The 16,112-nt window shown below is 38.4% G+C and overlaps 1 protein-coding gene and 1 non-coding gene across 7 annotated transcripts in view; both read left to right on the forward strand.

Moving 5' to 3' along the window:
• LOC102116898 (immunoglobulin kappa variable 2-30) overlaps nt 1–16,112 on the forward strand; it is a 970,872-nt gene that overhangs the window by 218,265 nt on the left and 736,495 nt on the right. The window lies entirely within an intron of this gene.
• LOC135966969 (U6 spliceosomal RNA) lies at nt 144–249 on the forward strand. The gene has a single exon (XR_010580680.1). It is a non-coding gene; the product is annotated as a U6 spliceosomal RNA (small nuclear RNA).

Below are 16,112 nucleotides of genomic sequence, written 5' to 3' on the forward strand. Positions count from 1 at the left end.
AGGAAAATATAAGTACAATGATTCAGCATGTGGACACTAAAAAAAGAAAAAGTCTAAAATTCTAAGAGTTAGTATGACAAATGACCAAAGGATAATTCTAGAAACCAAATGTATAGTAATCAAATTAAAAATGTATCAGATACGTGCTCACTTCGGCAGCACATATACTAAAAGTGGAACAATACGGAGAAGACTAGCATGGCCACTGCCAAGGATGACACGCAAATCCATGAAGCGTTCCATATTTTTACTCTTAGCGGTGGACGACTTGGTTCATGCGTTGATGAAGAACACAGCTAGCTGCGAGAATTAATGTGAATTCCAGGACACCTTGATCATTGACACTTCGAATACACTTGCAGCTCTGAGACTACAAAAAAAAAAAGTATTAGATAGGTTCAATAGCAGTCTCAGATGACAGAAAAATCAGCGAACTTGAAAATAAAGAAAGAGAAATTAATAGAAATTACTGAATCTAAAGAAAGAAAAAAAAAGCATTTCAGAACTATATTCTACAGTTCCTCCTTGACAGTGAATATACACAAACTTCATTCAGTTACATGCTTAATATTTGTGCCCTTTACTCTGGGATTTTATCAACTAAAATAAAACTAATTTAAAAATCTAGGCCGGGCTCGGTGGCTCACGCCTGTAATCCCAGTACTTTGGGAGGCCAAGACGGGCGGATCACAAAGTCAGGAGATGGAGACCATCCTGGCTAACACTGTGAAATCCCGTCTCTACTAAAAATACAAAAAATTAGCCGGGCATGGTGGCGGGCACCTGTAGTCCCACCTACAGGGGAGGCTGAGGCAGGAGAATGGCGTGAACCCGGGAGGCGGAGCTTGCAGTGAGTGGAGATCGCGCCACTGCACTCCAGCCTGGGCCACAGAGCGATACTCCATCTCAAAAAAAAAAAAAAAAAAAAAAAAAAGAAAAGAAAAAATCTACATGCTAAAATAAGTATGAAAATAATAACTAAGAATAACTGACCAGTTGCGGTGACTCATGCCTGTAATCCCAGCTCTTTGGGAGGTCGAGGTGGGAGGATCACTTGAAGTCAAGAGTTCGAGACCAGCCTGGGCAACATAGTGAAACCCCATCTCTACCAAAAATACAAAAATTAACCAGGCATGGTGGTGCATGCCAGTAATCTCAGCTAGCTGGGGAGGCTGAGGCAGGAGAATCACTTGAACCTGGGAGGTTGAGGTTGCAGTGAGCCGAGATCCTGCCACTGTGCTCCAGTCTGGGTGGGTGACAGAGTAAGTGAAACTCTGTCTCAATACACACACACACACACACACACACACACAAATTAAATAAATAAGAATAACCAAATATTTATGGAAGCTCAGCCTATTAAAGACAAGTGTAAAATGTGTTTGGGAAAGTGAAAACAAATTAGAAATCTCTTAGAGGAAATAGAAGAACATGATTAAATATGTCCCTTTTTCCACTCAGGCAGCGCAAACTTTATCAGGTTCCCTCCAAACACAGAGGACACATTACGTCACTGTGCTCACACTGGATGTCCCCATACTCTTGGCTCTTTCCACACCAGTGCACCCACCAGGGGATTTGCATACTGTCCCCTAGGGAGGACCTTCCATTGTGAGTCTGAGATAAAAGCTCAGCTCTAACCTTGCCTTGACTGATCAGGACTCCTCAGGTCACCTTCTCACAATGAGGCTCCCTGCTCAGCTCCTGGGGCTGCTAATGCTCTGGGTTCCTGGTAAGGACAGAAGGGAGATAAGGGAGGAGAATGGGATGGGAGGGTGAGCTCTGGGGACCCCACTGCCTGTCCACATGCACATCTTGACCTACAAGAAAAGGGGTATAACGTTTAGAACTGCAAGTGTGAGAAATAGAAGATTCCTCATTCTTACAGTTCTAAGCTTCATATCCTAGAAGGACAAAGGACTTGTGTTCTCGTGAAGAGTGTGACACAGGAAGAGGAGAATAGTGTAGGCAACTTCTTGAGTCTCTTTTGTGCCTCATGAATGTTTTTTTAAACCTGAATATTTAGGGGTATGAGCCAAAGTCACACACACAAAAAAATCACTTAGCATAAAGTAAATAACAGAAAGAATATCATTTTAATGGTTCCCAATATTTGTAGATAACCCTGGACTTCTCTCACTATTTCAGGATCCAGTGGAGATATTGTGATGATCCAGACTCCACTATCCCTGCCCGTCACCCCTGGAGAGCCGGCCTCCATCTCCTGCAGGTCTAATCAGAACCTCCTGCATAGTGATGGAAACACTTATTTGCATTGGTACCTGCAGAAGCCAGGCCAGTCTCCACAGCTCCTGATTTATGGGGGTTCCAACCGTTTTGCTGGAGTCCCAGATAGGTTCAGTGGCAGTGGGTCAGGCACTGATTTCACACTGAAAATCAGCCAGGTGGAGGCTGAGGATGTTGGGGTTTATTAATGCACGCAAGGTATACAGTTTCCTCCCACAGTGGTACAACCCTGAACAGAAACCTCCCTTCTTGCTGTGGTTCAGCTGCCCAAATGTGTTGTTTATCTGGAAAGCAGACACCGTAGATTATCTTGGGAGAGTAAAGAGGAAGATTATGGAGAACTCAGGGTAATACATTACAGCTGAGGGCTCTTGACCATCAATATCTTGGTTACATCTCAGGTACCACAATTTTAGTCCCCATCAGTTGCAAGAGTCTTGGCCTGGCAGAATTTGCAGGAGAATGGAGGAAGGTCAAGTGCCCTCTGAACAACCAGTCATGTTGCAAGGGAAAGCTGAATCAAAGTTCATCGTAATCCTCTCTGCCTTGCCTACGTTCAATTCATCAACTAAATTCATTCAGCCTGACAACCACCTAAATGAAACAGATTAGTGGCAATACAAAACTAATACATTCTTGGTTTTGATTTGGTTTAGCGGTTACTAGTATACATGTACCTTGACAAGATTTGCTGATACTAAAACAGTTTCCCTCCCATCTTCTACCTTCCACCTTATACTTTTCTTGACATACATCTCTGGGACAGCAGAAAGCACAGCATTTTATACTTTTTTTTTTTTAGAGAGTGATTGAGTGTATTTATATTCTAGATGTTTAACTACTAGATATATTTTAGTAAGTTTATGCAAAAACAGAGACCTAATGACAAAAATCTTTAAAAAATCTTATTCACAGTATGTTGAAATGAAAAGAAAGTTCTATGAAATCCAAAGCTGTGTTTTAAAAATAAATATCCAAGTTTAAAAAGATAAAAGAAAAAAGACTAAAAATGTATGTCATATTCAATGGAATCTGGATTAATATAAAATAATGTATAAGCTTATATTTTGCCCCACAATCTATAGCCTCTGGGCAGAGGGCAGTAAACAAGAATGTGAGGGCAGCTGTTACTGTGTTGGTGGTGGTGCGCTGGAGTTGATATATGAACCCAAGTGGAAACTCTGCTGTATTTCTTGGGGGGAATCACAGAGTTGTGGGACTCCTGCGTGGAGTTCAAGGCTGTGCTCTGATGCAACGGCAAACTCACAGGGAAGTATTGCATCATGCAGTCTTTAGAGACTCAAAGTTTAGACAAGTCCCTGTCCAAATGTACCTCAGGTCATATCACACATTCCTAGCCAATCCAGCAGGACATAGAAGACCTTGGAAAAGTAGATCCTGCCCCTATCGTTTACCTGGGAATGATTAGAGAAAGAAAGGATCATTCAAGAAAGTTTATAGTTAAAATAAAGATGATGCTGACCAGAGCAGTGCAGGGGCTGGGAAGATCAGGAGGAGGTGTAGCGGTGGGAGCCCAAGGCCCATAGGTCAGACACACATAAAGGAAAATCAGGGCATCGTGGTAGGGGAAAACTCATGAGAATGCAAGAGGTTTCACTGTGTCTCTCTAGCTGACCCACCCAGCTACCATTCTCAACCCAGGCTTCAGCAAATGTCCCAAGGAGAAATTCAGCCTCGTGTTAAGGGCTCCACTCATGACATATAATCCATAGTCTGTAAGGCAGGTACATGCCACTGCCAAAGGTGAGATGAATTCCCCACTCTTGTAGAGATCTTCTGCCTGGGCCAAACCAGAATCTCCAATCACACTCATATTTGGCAAATTTCACTGAGGCACAAAGTGACAGGATGACACAAGGCAACATACAAAGGCATCTTTCCTCTGTGGAATTTTAGGCTATCTGTTCTTTATTTTTTCCACAACTCTCTGATGTTATAATAAATATGATTTTTTAAATTTAGTTTTGCTCTCCTGCCTTTATTGCAATTCTTGTGTCCATCTTCTAAGGCCTATTCCTTACTACTTCACTATTGAAAGTAAATAGTTCAATTAAATTACAAAGTGGGAATGTCACTTTGAATATTATATTGCAAAACATTCACATCTAGATCAATAAATGAATATGGCACAGGGAAATGAAGGAAAAGACAACTGCAGAAATGATAATGATCTGATCAGTGTTTACAGTAATTGATACTGAATACCAAACATGAAATACTGAATTTAATATTCCAGTAATGTATGCAGAAATTACACACATATATGCTTTAAATATACTACATTTACAATAGTACTTTAATATTATTTGGTCCATAAAAGGCTATATGTATTATTTCATCATGTTACAGTAGAAGTAGATAGTTTGAATTAACAAATCAAAATGATCCTGCTTTTGATAAAGGACATAAGCTATGTGGAAGATGGCTGCCTATTCCAAGAAAATATATCCAGTGGCAAGTGCATTTAATATATCTATGTATTACTATCTTTGCTGAGTATGAAATTGTATGACAACATTTACATGTAAGAAAAAGAACCCAAAAGGAACTCAATCCTTCCAATGGAAAATAAATATCAGTAAGTAATTTGACATCTTTGGGGGCCTTTGAAAAGGAAAGAAATAAAATGAGGCAAAATGAATATGCAAATAAATACTGTTTGTAAAACAACAAAATATTAGGCAGTTACATATCAGTAGTACTCTATAAAAAAATGTTAAAGACAATTCTGCAACAGAAAGAATGTAAGACTAAATAGAAACATAAAGATATATAAGAGATGGACATAGGAAAGGATATATATGAATACATACAAATTAATATTTGTGCACAATGATATATGTCATGGTTTGTGAATTTTGCAGTGCATATATAACTGAATGGCATGAAAAATAACATAAAAAGTAGTGCAAATGGAATTTAAAAATCTAACTCTATTTCAGGAAGTGGTAAATTAATATTTGGTACTAGGAAGTAATAAGTTGAGGATAGCTGCTATGTAATAAATGATTGTATATTTAACAAGTTAATGTAAGGAAAAAGATAATAAAATGTCTAATCCAAAGGAAAACAAGAAAGCAGGAAATCTGAAAAAAAAAAAAGGATGGTAGATTTAACTTTAACTACCAGTAATTTAGACATCATAAACAGACAAATTTATCTAAATAAAATTTTTTATCAAACAAGATTAAAATGAAAGGTTTATGCTGCTTATAAAATACTGCAATGAGATCATAAAATGGCTTGAAAAATTAAAAAATGGAAAGTACAAATCATGCAAAAACCGAATTAACGAAATCTGACTTATACTTTAAGGCAAGGGAGAAAAAGGGACTTTTCATAATGATAAATGGGTAAATCTATTAGGAAATCATTAAAATGCTAAATCTACATAGACCCAAAATATAACTTTAAAATATATAAATTGAAAATTGATTAAATAAAGTAAGAAAAAGTCAACTCCATGTTATGGTGGGAGACTTTATGCTCAAGAGATGATAGAAAAGCACAAAATAACATAATAAGGATTTAAAAGATTTGATTAGTATCATTACCACATTTGACATCGTTAAAGAAGAAAAAAAGTATATGGTCACCTCAATTGGTATAGAAAGAAGCACTGGACAAAATTTAGACCCTGTTTATGCAAAAATGTCCTAGAAAATTTGAAATGGAAAAAACCTTCCTTACCTCTCAGAGAATACACAGGCAGACAGGCAGACAGACAGCAGACACACGTACACACACATACACACACACACACACACAATCACATTAAATACTGAAAAATTGTTTTTCTTATTTTGGAATTAGATATTTTTAAAAGATGTAAAGTATCGTCATTCCTAGATAATACTGTACTGGATGTCTTACTAGTACAAAGGGCAAGAAAAAGAAATAAAATGCATGAGTACTGGAAATAAAGAAAATGAATAGTTATTATTTGTAGATGGTATGATTGTTTGGATAGTAAACCAAAACCATAATCTAGAGGTCTTCTTTAACATTTTAATAATGTTTTGTACAGTGTCAAGACTTCACATCTTAGGCCCGCCCCAGTGGCTCACACCAATAATCCCAACACTTTGGGTGGATGAGGCAGGAGACTGACATGAGGCCAGGAGTTTAAGACGAGCCTGGCCAACATGGTGAAATCCTGCCTCTACTAAAAATACAAACATTAGCCTGCCGTGGTGATGCACACCTGTAATCCCAGCTACCCAGGAGGCTGAGGCACGATAAGAGCTTGAACCCGGGAGGCAGTGAGCCGAGATTGCGCCATTGCACTCCAGCCTGAGTGATAGAGTGAGACTGTCTTAAAAAAAAAAAAAAAAAAAAAAGCCGGGCACGGTGGCTCAAGTCTGTAATCCCAGCACTTTGGGAGGCGGAGGCGGGCGCATCACGAGGTCAGCAGTTCAAGACCAGCCTGGCCAACATGGTGAAACCCCATCTCTACTAAAAAATACAAAAATTAACCAGGCGTGGTGGCGCCCGCCTGTAATCCCAGCCCAGGAGGGAGACTGAGGCAGGGGAATCGCTGGAATCCGGGAGGCGGAGGTGTCAGTGAGCCGAGATCACACCACTGTACTCCAACCTTGGAGACAGAGTGAGACTCCGTCAAAAAAAAAAAAAAAAAAAAAAAGATTTCACATCTTTTATTATGTCTATTAATAAGAATTTAATGTTTTATGATGCTTTTTAAAAAGCATATTTTACAATTCCATCTCCAATTTGTTGCTGGTATGATCGGTTTTTACACATGGTTTTTATATTTATTGATTTTTCTAAATGTATTTATTCATTCAAAAATATGTATTTGCCTTTACTACATTCACCTGATTTTTAAATGTCCTTTGAATCCTATACTAGCTAATAGCATTAAATGAACTTTTAGAAATAAAATTATATATGTTCCTTACAAAAATTCTATGGGCATCCCTACCAGATTTAGATACTTGATTTTCTGAATTTATTTTCGAAAACAAGTTCTCTGTTTATTATTGGTTCACCAAGAAAAAAAAAATAAATATTTTCCCATTAACACCTTATTCTCTAGGAGAAATCATCATCTCTATGTAACTATTTTTGCAGACTGCAAGCCCATTTGCTGGTTGTCTGCTGATGCTCTTGGCATAAAAATACAACAGTGAGTTCTAGAGAAGACTGATCCTGTGCTGCCTGGATCATAAGGGAGAGATCATTAAAATAATGGAGTATATACCTGAAATTTTGAATAGTCAAGCATTCCAATCAGTGTATTATTTTCCCAGAATGTATTTATTGAAGATTCAAAGCACAAAAAGAATGCAATTTAGCAAGCATTTACTTAATCGGGTAAGGATGACGCAGTATTTAATAAAATACCTTCTAGAGCTGTGGTCAAGACAGATTTTGGTGCTCCTTCTTGTTTCAGTAAAAAAAAGACAATGAATTGTTGATTTCTCCCATGTGCCTAGGAAAGGAGAGTCGCAACACATTCTAGATATAACTAATTCTGTTGTAGAACAAAAACCAGTGATATCTTCTCAGTAGCATTTTTTTGTCTAATATGTAAACTTACAAAATAATTATTAATTAATAAAGAATTATAGATGCTTTAAAATTATGCATTTTCAAATATGTTCCTAGGTGCCTCTTTTCTTGCAGTCAAGAAATTAACTTACAGTTCAAATATGAATTCACCTGATAAGAATAGTGTGTCTTAACAAATATTACAGTACATTGCACCAAACCTTCTACATATCTAGGACTCAAAAAATATGCTTGACACATTTTAAAACATGAAAATATTATTAAATTAGTACCTCACATTTAATTAATCTTTTAAGGTAATTTGTGCATTGGTTTTTTGTTAGACATATCAATTCTTCAATTTTTTATTTCTATATTTGAATTAATTTAAATATATTTAAATTGGTTTAATAACATTATAAAATCAAATTTCTATAAGCAACAAGGAAGTAAACTCTATAAAATGTATCAAATACTTAACCATAAATGTTTGTAATAAACTCTGAAATAAAGATTACAATATTATATTGAAACAGTGGCAAGTTCATAAAGAAGTATGTTAATGCTCACAATAATGAATAACAAATTAAAGGTAAAACTGACCTGTATATAATCACATTACTTTATCCAGTCTATCACTGATGAACATTTAGGTTGACTCCATGTCTGCTACTGCAAATAGTGCTGAAATGAACATTCATGCCCATATGTCTTGATAATAGAACAATTTATATTCCTTTGCATACTTACACACTAATGAGATTGCTGAGTCTAATGGTAATTCTGTCTTTAGCTCTTTGAGGAATTGCCACACTGTCTTCCACAATGGTTGAACTAATTTATATTTCCACCAAGAGTATGTAAGCATTCGTTTTTCTCCACATCCTCTCCAGCATTTATTTATTGACTTTTTAGTAATACCAGTTCTGACTGGTGTGAGATGATATCTCATTGTGGTTTTGATTTGCATTTATCTAATAATCAGTGATATTGGACTTTTTTCCACATGACTGTTGGCCACATGTATGCCTTTTGAAAAGTATCTGTTCATGTCCTCTGCCCACTTTTTAATGGGGCTATTTTTTTCTTTTACATTTGCTTAAGTTATTTATAGATGCTGGATATTAAACTGTTGTCAGATGCAGAGTTGGCGAATGTTTTCTCCCATTCTGTAGGTTGTCTGTTTATTCTGCTGATAGTATATTTGGCTGTGCAGAAGTTCTTTAGTATAATTAAATCCCATTTGTCAATTTTTGCTTTTGTTGCAATTGCTTTTGGTGTCTTTGTAATGAAATCTTTGCTCATGTCTATGTCTTGAATGGTATTGCCTAAGTTGTCTTCCAGGATTTTTAGAGTTTTTGAGTTTTACGTTTAAGTCTGTAATCCATCTTAAGTTAATTTTTGTATATGGTTTAAGGAAGGGGTCCAGTTTCAACCTTCTACATATGGCTACCCAGTTATCCCAGCACAATTTCTTGAATACAGAATCCTTTCCCCATTGCTTGCTTTTGTTAAATTTGTCAAAAAGATCCGATAGTTGTAGGTATGCAGTCTTATTTGCAGGTTCTCTATTCTGTTCCATTGATCTAGGTATCTCTTTTTGTACCAGTACCATGCTGTTTTGATTACTGTAGCCTTGTAGTATAGTCTGAAGTCAGGTAGTGTAATGCCTCCAGCTTTGTTCTTTTTGTTTAGAATGGCTTGGCTATTTGGGCTCTTTTTTGGTTCCATACAAATTTTAAAACACTTTTTTTCTAGTTTGTAGAATAATCACAATGGTACTTTAATGATAATAGCATTGAATATATAAATTGCTTTGGGCAATATGGTCATTATAATGAAATTGATTCTTCCTATCCATGAGCATGGAATGTTTTTCCATTTAATTGTGTCATTTCTGATTTCTTTGAGCAGTGTTTTATAGTTCTCTTTATAGAGATCTTTCACCTCTCAGGCTAGCTGCATTCCTAGGTATTTTATTTCTCTTTGTGGCAATTTTGAATGTTATTGCATTACTGATTTGACTCTCAGCTTGGCTCTTCTTGGAGCATAGAAATATTAGTACTTTTTGTACATTGATTTTGTATCCTGGAACTTGGCTGAGGTTGTTTGTCAGCTTAAGTAGCTTCTGGGGTTTTCTGAGACTATGGGGTTTTCTAGAGATATAATCATGTGAGTCCAGGTGCAGTGGCTAGTGTGTGTAATCCCAGCACTTTGGGAGGCCAAGGTGGGTGGATCACTTGAGATCAGGAGTTTGAGACCAGTCTGGTCAACATGGTGAAACCCCGTCTCTATTAAAAATCCAAAAATTAACTGAGCATGGTGGTACACACCTGTAATTCCTGCTACTCAGGAGGCTGAGAAGGGAGGATCATTTGACTCCAGGAGATAGAGGTTGCAGTGAGCAGAGATTATACTGCTACACTGCAGCCTCGGTGACAGAGCAAGATTCTGTCTCAAAAAAAGAAAAGAAATCATTTTGTATGCAGCAAGGATAGTTTGACTTCCTGTCTTCCTATTTGGGTGCCTTTTATTTCCTTCTTTTGCCCGATTGTTCTGGTCAGTACTTCTAACACTATGTTGATAGGATTGGTGGAGAGAGGGCATCATTGTCTTGTTACAGTTTTAAAGGGAAATGCTTCTAACTTTTGCCCACTCAGTAGGATGCTGGCTGTGGCTTCGTCCTAGATGTCTCTTATTATTTTGAGATATGTTCCTTCAATACCCAGTTTGTTGAGAGTTTTTAACATAAAGGGATGTTAAATTTTATCAAATGTCTTTTCTGCATCTATCGAGATAATCAAGCCATTTCTGTGTTTAGTTCTGTTTATGTGATGAATTATATTTATTGATTTGCATATGTTGAACCAAACTTATATCCTGGGGATAAAGTCTACTTGATCATGGTGGATTAGCTTTTTGATATGTTGCTGGATTTGATTTGCTAGTATTTTGCTGAGTATTTTTGTATCAATGTTCGTCAACCATATTGGCTTGAAGTTTTTGTTGTCGTTGTTGTTGTATCTCTGCCAGGTTTTGTAAGATACTGGCCTCATAGAATGAGTTAGGGAGGAGTCCCTCCTCCTATTATGTCTCTCTCTCTCTCTATATATATATAAATATATGTCTATATATATATATATACACTTTTTTTTTTTTTTGAGGCAAAGTGTTACTCTGTTGCCCAGACTGGAGTGCAGTGATGTGATCTCTGCTAACTGCAAGCCCCACCTCCCGGGTTCATGCAATTCTCCAGCCCCAGGCTCTCATGTGGCTGAGATTACAGGCACATGCCACCATGCCCAGCTAATTTTTGTGTTTTTAGTACAGACAGTGTTTCACCATGTTGGCCAGGCTGGTCTTGAACTCCTGAATTTTTTGTGTGTCTTATCTCCTTCAGTTCAACTCTGATTTGCTGCAATGTTGGAAGAACACTGGTGGCCTGGTGCATGTCCATGGGAGCCACTCTGCTGAAGCATTTTCCTTGTCAGACGCAATCTGCCAGTGCAGGAGCTATGATGTGGGCCCCCAGGATGTACCTAGGGGCTGCAATGCAACCAGGAATGATGAGGCTGTGGCCCCAGGAGACAGTAGCAGCCCAAGGGACACTCAAATCAGATTGGCCATGTTACATGGACAAGATCACCTGGCAGAGTTTATGTCATACAGTTCCCCTAGGGCTAAAGTCTCCTATGGGAGCAAGTTGAGCCTAGGGGAATGAGTGTCCCTGGCCATACTCCACTACAGACGTTCTGCACCAAACCCTCTGGGCCCTGTGCTGGCTGGAGTTCTGTCCCTATCACTTCTCTAAGTAGCTCTCCCTGACAAATCAAAGTCTGTGGTGTTCAAGCGATTCCAGACTCCTTGTTAGTTCAACTCATCCCTATCACAGGAGTCACTGGGAACTAGGAATGTGTCCTGGTACATGGTAGCCCCACACAGTGTTCCCAGCTTCCTCCCCCTTCAGCCCAGCATCTTTGTCTTCCCTTCATCTGTTCTCAGTGCCTTCCCTCTGAAGATCTGCTAGAAATGCACCAGTATCTCTAATGTCCTGATCCCTTGGTGTGAGCTCTTCCTCCTGGCTGTGAGTAGTCAGCCATCTTGGAGCAGTTCTCATGGAAATATAATTCTATGTTGGCAGGTCTTTTCTTTCAGTACTTGAAATGGTGTTATTTCCTTCTAACCTTCATGGTTTCTGAGAAGGAATTATCTGTCATTCAAACCATTTTTCCCCTAAAGGTTATGAGTAATTAAAAAAAAAAATTCTGCCTGTAAAGGTTTTCTCTGTGTTTACTTTTTAGAAGTTTGACTAGGATATGCCTTACCATAGATTTCTTTCTGTTTATCTTGTGTCTACATCCATTTTCCTTTTGGTCTATTTTCTCACTGTTGTTTAGATTTGATAATTACTGTTATTCCAGTTTCCTATGTCTACTCATTTCTGCTATTAGGCCATACACTGAGCTGCTCATACAGTGATTGTATCTTTCAATTCTAAAATTTCCATTTTTAATTTTTATTTTATTTTGTATTTCATTCTTGATGCTATTATTTGTCTCAAGTGTGTTTGCAATTGTTCATTGATGAATTTTTATGAGGGTTGCTTTAAAATACTTTTAAGATAATTTTAACATATCTGTCATGTAGGGGTTAAGTAACTACTGACTTTCCCATTCAAGTTGAGATTTTCTTAATTTTTGGTATAAAGAGTGCAATTTCATTAATATATGGACCTTTTAGGTGTTGTGTTATAGTACCGGACCTAATATTTTGAATGCTCTAACAAGTTCCCAGTTAATTAAAATGCTGTGGCTGCTGGACTACAGAGGCAAAGAGCCAATTAGATAAGAGGTTTTCTATCCTACTTGCATCTATAAATATTCTGGGATGATTTTTAAACAAGTGGCTAACTGAACTCCAGTCAAGTATTTTTAGCCAACTAGGCTGGGATAAGAGCAGGCAGCAATACTTTTAAAATATTTCAATTTGATTCTAGTATGTGGCTAGAATTACCTTGGAAAGGGTGATTCACAGCTTTCAGGTATGAAATACAAAATGAACACACACGATACATGTTGTTGAGGGAAGTCGATCATAAGACACAAAACTAAAAATTTCCATGAATTTTCTGAGCCTTGGAGGTTCTTGTTATAGCAGCACTTCTCCTGAAAGAGCTGGAGCAATGGAGCCACTTAGAAATATTTTCCTTTTCCTACCTTCTTTTAATTATTTGTAATTTTACTTTACATTAAGTTGAGGATTAATTATCATCTAATTATGGTATGTGTTCTTCAATCCAGACATATTCCCAGATATATTCCTCCTCTAAACAAAAAGGTAGCAGAAAACTATCTTTTCATGATTTATTATTTGCTGAAATAAGTACGTTTGGTTGCCTTCTTGTCTACTGGCATAAGGAAACTTGCATTACCACAGCTTGAGATTTAGCTTTAGGATTTTCTATAGTATTCCCAAGTAGAAGCATCTACTCCTGGATATCCAGGAGTAGACATCTGTGGTCAACAGGGTCTAAAGTTGCATTACTGGACACACGTGTCCACCAGCTGGGTTCCTGTGTAGGATGACTAAAGAATCTGCTTGTACTCCTGGCCCTTGGCTTCCAGAACCATTACCTCATTCTACTACGGCCTTTGGCTTAAAGATTCAGCACACCTTGAGGGACAGCATCTAAAATCTGCAGAATATTATACCCTTGTGGATTTCTTTGGGTGATTTATTTGTTAGAACCAATGGATGCTATAATCACGTGGCTATTATTTTGTTTCTTTCCCCACAATGTAGGAACATGGTTCTGAAATATTCCCATATTAATACAAAAAAACACTCTCAGAGCACTGAGATAGCCAATTATATTTGGGCAGGAAAGGTAAACATATATCTAGAATACAGAAGGATCCTAGTAAGGATGCATCACAGTCATCTCCAGGGGACAGTCATCTGATATCCCAAATTACCACCCACTGGTTGAAGATATTTGTCTCTGCTGCTGTGAAGTTGGATACCCAGAAGGGGCAACAGTGGTATCAACACAGGTGGGGATGGTGGTTGTGAGGCATGGCTCATGTCATTTTACACATTCATAGCCCTGTCCAGGCCATCATGGCTACTTCATTACAGACTCTATTATGCAAATATTGTGGAAGTTAAGAGAAAAGACTGAGTTCAGTTAATCTGCTTACAAGTGGATAAGCCTTCCAGTATGGTTGGTTGTTTGGCATCTTATCTGTGGAAGATGTGCTCTGCTTTTTGCAGAAATAAATAAAATTCTGCACATGTAATTTCTTATTCATATGAGTGCATCCACATACCTCTCCTCTGGAGCTTCCTGTCTGTGATCTTCCAACTTTCTTTATCAAAGACTGTGACCAACCAGCTATCACTAATTCATGCATATACCTGACTCGGTGCATTTCTCTCTCCACACTAAGTTGATGACTACATGCTGTCCTCAAATATCTGCTAACTCAAGATAATATCTCGCAGTCACCCATGATTGTGGCCATAGTGTGGGAGCAGCCCACTTTTACTTGCACAAATATATGATGCTGACCTATTCAAAAAGCCTAGATTTTCTTATTGCTGTTTTGGTTTTCTTCTTTTATTTGTTTGCATTTTTTGTTTCCCCATTTGCTATTAGCTGATCGAGAAAACTCATGAGGTCACTGGAGTGAGCTGATGAAAAGGTGTTAGAGTCAGAGAGAAAAATGATAGGAGGAACTGGAACACATATCCATGTAAATGAAGCATGGCCTCTGAATCTACCTGAACCAAACCCCAAAAGTACCTAATGTTCATCCTAATATTGAATGGTGCTGAGCCCCACCTGACCCTAAAAATTGGTGAGACTGGCCTCCTCCACTTATGCAGTGCAGCTCAGTCACATACTTTTTAAATGCCTCATGGGTTACCTACCGTTACACAGTGATATTCTGCATTTTGAACAAGAAATTTTTTATTTGTTATCTGGTCACTGTTTGGTCTTTTCTAAAATCCCAGGGATTTGTGTCGTGAGTTTTATTGGAGTTTGCAAGACAGTTCACGAAGTGTTCCCATCTAATGCAGATGCATCTAGCACCAAACAATGTTCTGGATCACATGACAGAGCCACTTGTATCAAAGCCCAAAACCTTCTGCAAAACGTTCTCTTTTTCTGAGCCCACTCCAAAAAGACAGCCTTCCAAGTTAGTTTATAAGTGGGGAGATGGAGTAGACCCAAGTTTGGGATTTGTTGCGTCAACACTCTAAGCAGGCCTTGCCAACACTGTGCTGCATTCTCAGTGGTTGGAGCTGCAAAGTACAGTTATTTATCCTTACCTTGAAGGGAATGAGCCAATGCTACCCACCTACCTTCACTAAATCCCTGATACCTTCTCCAATGTGACAGGCCCTTAAATTTTGTAGGGTTGAATCCCACACTCTGGTCTTCATGTGCATTCACTGAACATCCAGAGTCCTTATTATTTTCTGCTGATCCTATCGAGTTACCATGATGACATCAAAATTGTGTTGTATGGGGTGATGCTTTGTGAAGCGTCCACAGGATCAAAGTTTCTTCAGCCTCATTGTGAATGTGTTGTCAGGAAAGTTAAGATAGCCCTGGGCCGAGACTGAGGATGTGAGCTGCTGTTCACCCCAGATGACTGCAGAGCCTCCCAGAGACTGTGATGGACTCTGCCTTCACTCTGCGGCTGGGCCCTGAGTCTGGTCAAGCCCTGCTGGAGCCTCAGCTGCGCTCATCTGCAGGTGCCAGCAGAGGGCGCCTCTCACATTCACGGAAGGGGCGGGGAGGGCGTTCTCCAGACAAAGGTGAAGACTGTATTTAAAACAACAGGACATTCCCATAATTTGCATGTATCCTTCCTCCCACATCTGAAGTGGTCCTGCTTCTCAGTATTTTATAAGAGGGTTTTTCTCCTAGATGTGTCTTCAGCAAAACTGAAGTCAAAAGCACGGAGATGGTGTCCCCATTGCAACTCCTGGGGCTTCTGCTCCTCTGGGTTCCAGGTGAGAATATTTAGAAAAAGCTGAAACTAATTCTTTGAATCATTAATTGTCTTAATTGGGAACCAAGGACCGTATGGAACTTGGCTTGTTTTCAAATGTGATTTTTTTTTTTAAGTAATGCATATTCTTTCATCTTGTCCTACTAGATTAGTGATGGTTTCATTAAGCAGATGCTTATATTGTGCTAATGTTTGCTGTATGGTTTCAGCCTCCAGAGGTGATATTGTGATGACTCAGTCTCCAGCCTTCGTCTCTGTGACTCCAGGGGAGAAAGTCACCATCACCTGCCAGGTCAGTGAGGGCATTAG

The sequence above is a fragment of the Macaca fascicularis genome, chromosome 13 (assembly GCF_037993035.2).
Source record: "Macaca fascicularis isolate 582-1 chromosome 13, T2T-MFA8v1.1".
Classification (NCBI taxonomy): Eukaryota; Metazoa; Chordata; class Mammalia; order Primates; family Cercopithecidae; genus Macaca; species Macaca fascicularis.